Source organism: Rissa tridactyla, chromosome 3 (assembly GCF_028500815.1).
Source record: "Rissa tridactyla isolate bRisTri1 chromosome 3, bRisTri1.patW.cur.20221130, whole genome shotgun sequence".
Classification (NCBI taxonomy): Eukaryota; Metazoa; Chordata; class Aves; order Charadriiformes; family Laridae; genus Rissa; species Rissa tridactyla.
Window position 1 is genome coordinate 44,910,321 of NC_071468.1, and position 7,266 is coordinate 44,917,586.

The window sequence follows — 7,266 nt, forward strand, 5'->3', positions numbered from 1 at the left end:
ACCCCGTGCAGCGTGTGTGGTGGTAACGGCGTAGTCCCTGCACCAACACAGCCTCTCCTCAGGTGGCAGGAGAAAACATTGGACTTCTTGGAAATTAATGGCAGCAGGAGTAGCTGAGCTCGTTGTAAATGGAGATGTTTGTAGCCCTGTCTCCTGCTGCTTCAGCGCGTGCTTCACCACAACAGGGCCACGGGCAGGAGGCGGACAATAATTAGGCTCAGCCCTCAGCATTTCATCTTTCTCCTCCCCAAGCGTTCGCATTTAGGTAGCTCCAGCTGGAGGGTTTGAAAAATAATTAAAAAAACCCAAACCTTTCCCAAAGCGGACCCTTATTTGTTCAGATGCCGCAGTCCAGCCCGGGATAAACTACACCTTCAAGCCTGCGCTCCCAGAGATAATGACTTCAGTAAAAAAAAAACAAAAAACAAAAAGAAAAACCCAAGCAAACTTTTTTCCCCTGTTAAAAGAGAAGGTGGGCCAGGGTGATCTATGGATGCGCTCTCTGCAGCGAGTGCATTGCTGAGGGCAGTCCTCGCCACTTGCCAAGTGGGGTCATGGGAGGGCCCCCATGCAGACCAGCAGGATTCCTGAGTCACCCTCCTTCCCTTGCCGGTTGTTCCCAGGGAAGGAGCTGGGACGCCTTTCCTCTGCCACCAGCCCAAGGTCAGGCAGCGCTGTGCAGCAGATGAATGGAGTGCCTGCTTATCCACTTCATCACCCAGGGCTGCCGCTCTGCTCCGGGGGTAACCCTTTCGCTGCCTTGGGGCAGCCTCTGGAGCAAGCCGTGGGCTTTGAGCACCAAGTGAGCTCTCTGAAAGGCTGAACCCTCCTCAAGTCTCCCTTCTGGGAAAGAAGAAACACTGACGTCTCCCGTAGAAATCTCCTAAGTGCATGTTAGTGTCCGTATGGCTGCCTTGCTTGGTTGGCATAGGTGCACTGAAGATGGGGTGATAACTCTGCTGTTATTTTTATACACAAGTCACCTAACTTTGCTTTTCTTCCTGCCACTCAAGAGCCTATTTTTGTAGAGATTGGCATAGCAGAGCACATGCTAAAACCCAGAATCTTGCATCAAGTGGAAGCCCCTTATAAAATAAACTCACGGAGAAGCCAGGAAAAGCTCGTGAAAGCTTCCTGCTGCAGTACGTATTTCTTCCTCCCATCACCTTTGACTCAGCAAACCAGCAAGAAGCATCCCTGCTCATTAGCTTCCACCTCCACACAGCCCTGGGGCAGGGGTGAGAACCCACCCTGCCCTGCACAGTGCCCGGCTGTGCTGACAACTCAGGGTCCCCTTCTCTGTCCCTACAGCTGCCACTGCCTGCCCCAGTGGTCCCCAGTCACTGGGTACCCCCATCCCATCCCATCCCACCCCATCCCATCCCGGGGCACCCTGCCCTGGGGCTTGCTGCAAGGCGGCAGGGCAACAGGGTGCCCTCCTCGTCGGAGAGCTGTGGCTTCCCTGGGAAACCCCAGGGAGACTCCAGTTTTCAGGGAGACCTCCGCCGCTGCCTCTGGGAAGGAGGGCATTCACTGTTCACTGCAAAAATGCCAAGTATGCATTTTCTTTTACCCTTTTCCACTACAAAACATTCCCCCCCCGCCCCCCGCCCCAGAGATGCCTCATGCCTCTTTTTTTTTTTTTTTTTTTTTTTTTTGGCAACCATTTAAAAACAAACAGAAGATGAGTAAACAGAGATGAAAGGGGTTATTGGTTCACCAGGTCGCTTCCTTGCAGCGGGAAACAACTCCTCCCATTCCCGCACTGCCGGGCCGGGGGCGTCTGGCTGGCGGCTGGGAAGTGGGTGGGCAGGCGGTGGGCTGAGGATGGGGGTCTTGCCATGACACCCGCTCGGCCAGGGGCACAAGGAAGCAAGCTGGACTTTCCCCTCCTCCCCTCCTTGCAGTGGTTTTGGTTTTTTTTCCTCTTTGTACATCTTTATGAGCTGAAGGATGCCAAATTTTTTTTTTTTCAAATAGAGTCCCTTTATTTTTTTTCCACCAGAAATCCAGGGTTTCTCCAGTTCTTCTTTATAGGAGTGCCAATATTCTCCAACTGTCCAGTCCAGTAGTAACAGCACTTACAGATATTAGGCAACAACTGCAGAACGGAATGAGGCATTTAATTTTGTCCAGACTATTTACAACTCTTTTTTTTGTCTTATTTAACTCAGCTGCTGCTAAGCACTAGGAGCAAACACTTTTTTTTTTAAGATACATCTTCCCTCAGCTGATCATTAGAAAGCTCAGAAATGAGGGTACTGTATGAAAGACTTCAATGGGAGCAGGGGAAGGTGATGCTGAACATCACCTTTCTTTCACTTCGCAAAAATTAGGAAATAAATCAGTGCCTGCACACTGACTCATGCCTTTGCAGACCCTGCTTCATGCATTGCAGTGAACCAAACCAGCATAAGCACCACTTTTTCCATCGCACTTTCAGAACTATTCAGACTGTAATAATTAAAAAAAACACCCTCTACACTAACTTCCCTGTGATTTTGTGGTGGTGATTGAATAGGACTCAATCCATTTTCACTATGAGAACATAGTCAGGGTAACCTCCCCCCCCCTTCAGAAATTACAGAAGGAAGGTGTTTTTTTCCTTGCGGAAAGTACCCTGCTGTGTCTGTTAACTCCCGGCAACTACACATGCGGTAGCAGCACTGGGTATCGGCTTCCCCGCACCTGGGAAGAAGGGGGCTGGATGGGCCCTGCTGGGGCTTTAACTTGGCATTCCAGGGACTCTAATTAGTTCAAAATTTCTGCTTAGACATCTAAGCTGCGCTTTCTGGCTTTCCCGGAGGAAACAAATGATGATAAACAGCATGAAGCAAGGATTTTTTTAGCTGTGCTTTTTAATGGCTATTTTGATGATTACTTTCATATTGTGAGAGCCCTTCTAGTCGTGTAAGCCCTCTGGCTTTACTTTGGAGCGACAAATAACCTGTGCCCATAACAGAACCGACTACTTTATACCCTCTATTAATATTTTTATAATCCAGACAGTTACTTCACCTCACCGGTTCTGCTTCTTTGGGTTACTCTGGCCCTTTGCCTGGACCTCTTTCTTTGACTGCGTTAAAGTTAACTTGTGAAGGCGGAGGTCTGACTTCTGCTCCTCTCTCCTCCACAATTTGGTTATTTCTTGAAATCTGCCTCTTGACAGCGAGGCTTCCCAGGTAGCGAGACTTTTCTGGGAATGGCGGTGCGTGCTGGGTGGTTAGTCATTTGGCCACCAGTCACCCCTCAGGGATGACTCGCAGCAAGGGCTCCGCAGGTTTTGTGTGGTCCTGGCGCTGGTGGAAGGTGAGGACCGGCCGCCCGGCCCGGCCACGCTGTGTCCCGCTTATCTTCTGAGCAGGAACATTTTGAACTGCAGCAGCCGCATGTGTTTCTTCATCCTGTGTCACAAAAGTTTCCTGACATTTAGTGTTTTGGGGTGGATCCCTTCCTTTTCTGCGAAGAGTGCCAATTTCACTGCTGCTTTTGATGGATAACAGTCCACGAAGCACTGGAGCGACACCAATAAATCTGGTTTGCGTAGGCAAGCTTCCGTGCTCCTTTTTTAGCTGCTCCCTGGCTGCAGAGGGATGTGGTTACCTGCTCTGCTGGCCTCCCCTTGTCCTTCCCCTGCTGCCCAAGCTGCCCGCAGCCCTTTCCTTGGGGGAGCACCTTCAGAGGTGCCTGCAGGGGAAGGGGCTGTCCCAGAGGGTTGGGTTTTGGCCACGTACACCCTTCGCACTGGATGCAACCTCAAGGCTCATTTAAGCTTTTCCTGATCAGCTCCATGGAGGTGCTGTGGCACTGCCTGTTTCATCGTGATGGTGACCAAGGAGGGTCAGCTAGTGGCTCATGGGCTACGTTTGGCCTATCAAACCCTACACATGTTTTGTTGGCAGAGGGCTTTCTCTTCCGTTACTGAGCCTAATTTTATTACGGGTTTTCAGCTCCGGCATGAGAACCTCACACAAGCCCCTCTGATAGATGAAGCGGTGTTTAATCCATAGAGAGAGATACTGGTGCCTCTTTTGGATGAGAAAGGCAAAAGGCAAAGAGGGGTACTGGGTACATTCACACGGTTGTTGCTGGTGGAGCCAGGCTGAGCCTCTGAGTGAAATGCGTGTTTTACAGCTTGCCTTGAGTTCCTCTCCTAAGCAAAGCACTGACGTAGGTCAGTGAAAGCAGGACTGCAAGATCTGTTCCTCTTTCATTTTGTCCCTTTTCAAGAAGGTGAGGGTAATGAAGCATCCTTTCTGTTTATTGCTTACGGCCAAAACCCAGAATTGCTTCCGTGAAGCACTTTGTACCTGAGCAGAGTTAAAAGCCAGTCTGACTTCAAAGCAGAGATAGAGGACTGCAGTGAGCCCGCCTACTTAAAAAAAAGGGCTAGATTAGGTGCCATCCATCCCTGCTTCTGCCTGTTGTCTGTGGGAGCTGGAAGCTCGCTGGTCTAACTCGCTCGTCACTCCATTGAGCTAAGGCCCAGGCTGGCACCAGGGACAGGCTGGTGATGGCAGTCTGAATTTAATCCCTCCCGCTCAGATGAGCACAATCCTTCAGGTACCCCCCCCTCCCATCACTTCTCAGTAGCCAAACTTTGGGGTGTGCTGTGGTACCCACCAGTTTGTCAATCAGAGTCTACGTTGCCAGGAGTCGCTGCTGTACAGAGTCAGGCAAGAGTGGTTTAGGCTAACTGGGTGCAGTGCAAATGGTAAGCAATACATGTGGAACAGAGTTGGTGTCACCTGCCTTTCATTTGCTTTTAAAATGGGCTTAAGGAAGGCAAAATAAGGTGAATTAACTCTCCAGGTGAAAAGCAAAACTCATTTTTTAGGGACTGAATCGCTGACGCTTAGTCGGCTTAAAAACCAAAACAGAAAAAGGGACATTTTTCTTTTGCAATCCATTCTCCTTCTAATCCTAAACTGGATCCCATCCTGCCAACAGCTCTGTCATTGACTTCGCTGGCTCCTCTGGGGGTGTCCCTGTGGGTAAAGTTATAGCAAAAGTGCAGGAAGAATCAGGCCCTAAATGTAAATGATGAATTACAACACACAGTTTTGCCCTAATTATTTATAAGAACCATTTCATTATAAATAGGTTTTTCAGTTAAATGTATTGCTAGCATTACCTTATTACTTATTCATAATTAATTAAATCATAGCAGATTTCTATGTTATTATCATTTTCACATACTATAAATAATTCAGAAGAAAGGTTGGTTCTTTCAGGGCACGTTGTATGTGCAGATAAGGCAAAGGAGCGATCTGGGCCTGAGCAGAGCAAAGTTGCTCCTTCTGAACTTTTTCACAAGCGTGTCTAGAAAAACTGGGAAGGAAAGGGGCGGGGGGTGGCCAATGAGTGAAATAAAATGCTGGTTCCTGTCGTCAGCATTGCAGGGCTCCTGGATCCACGCAGGGCATCTCCTGGCTGCTTTTCAGAATAACCATACGGAAGCGCAGAGCTGTAGGGGTGAAGGACTGGAAGGTGTTACTGATCCACCGGTCTGCCTTTTCTCCACAATATTTGCCTGGGCCTTGAAGTAAAGGGAAGGGTTTTTTTTGGGCTGTTGTCACTGCAAACTTGATTGGCCTTTTGAAAAATGAACAAGAAATGTTGTTGGGAAATTCAAATTTAAACTTACTCTAGAAGCATACGTATAAGGGATCATAATTATTTATTTCAAGTGAATTTACTTGGGAAATACAGTCCTTATTCATGAATAACAAGAGGAAAACATCATGTTTCCAAGCAGAATCTCACATATACCTTAAGACTTTGCTGATTGGTACTAGCATCTCACTGGTTTATAATATATAGGAAGGGCTGGAAGAGTTTCTTGAAGCCATTTATTGCTATTGCTGTCTCAGCAATGTCGTAATGGGATGCGATATAAACCATGCTGGGATGGTGTGGCAGATGCCCGGACTCTGGTGGTGGGGTGTGCTCCACCACCCCTGAGCCCACTGCGGAGCTGGCAGAGGTGGGAATTGGGGCAAACGTAACTGGGTCAGGCGCATGAAGGGAGCGATAAAGTCAGGAACCGCTTCAAAGTTAAGGAAATGAAAAGAATAAGCCTGAGAAATGAGCTGAAGCAGTGAGCTTCATTTGAATCACTTGATATGCTCCACAAGTGATTTTCTGGCTGCCGGCATGTCTGTGCTGCACATGTGTGTTTGCACCTCAGGAAACGCTAGCATATCACTAGCGTGGGGAAATCGATCAGGAATAAGACTGGCCACCAAGATGGGGCTGGATGGAGCTGAGCCATGCTGAATGAAGCAGCCTTGTAGCTTGCCTTCTTCATCTCATTTGTCCCCTGAAAAAATGGGGAAGCACCTAATGGGTGCACAGGGCTGAGGTAGAGCGTTTTGGCAGGCTCCAGGCAGGGAAGAATTGCAAAGGAGGTGGCATCACTTCCATCAGGACATCAGTAGAAGACACCTTGTCAGCCCTGGAAAAGTCCTGATGAGAGAGAGTAGGGCTGAGCCGCACCCCTGCGCCCCGGGAGGCACAGCCTGCGCTCCCTTCCCCACTCGCTCAGTCTGAGTTAATGGAGGAAAAGAAGATGGAGGTGATGCCAACAGGGAAAAGAGCACGTGGGTTGGAGGCCCTCGTGCAACCCACTTTGTAGGAAATGGTTACGGTGCCTCCTCATTGGTTCAGCCACGGCATACGTGCAGTTGTATGCCGCATACCTGGCACCCAGCTGTCTGACTTTCCTTTGGCTATAGTCACCCAACAGCGGGGAGGTTTCTTATAGGTACATATTTAATAGAGCTACCCTCCGTTATTGCCATCGGGGGGAGGTTCATTGGATGCAGAATCCTCTGCAGAAGGCTGGTGGATGCTGGAGACAGCTCCTCTCCTCCTGTCCCCCTCCTGATGCTCAGCCAGAGCCTGGTTCATTCCCCTTTCAGGGAGCGCAATTGCCATTCCGCCCTCCCCGCGGGACAGCTGGTCCCTCTGCAGCTCCCGCGGGATGAGCAGCATCTCGCCAGGCTCGACCCCGCTCTTCGTTGCCCCGTGTAAACCCTGGCTGTGCAGGAGCCGCTGTAGATTTACGGCCGAGCGGCAGCAACGGGGATCTGGCTTCTGCGAGTTTGGAAGAGCCGTGCTCGGTAGCACAGGGGGAAGCAAGGGGCCTCCTGACGAAAAAGCGTGGTTGGGTTTCTCGGTCTGGCAGACGGCACCGAAACTGTGTTGTTCTTGTTCTGGAGAGTTCCCCAGCCATGCTGGAGTGTGGCACAGGGGAAGGAGCTG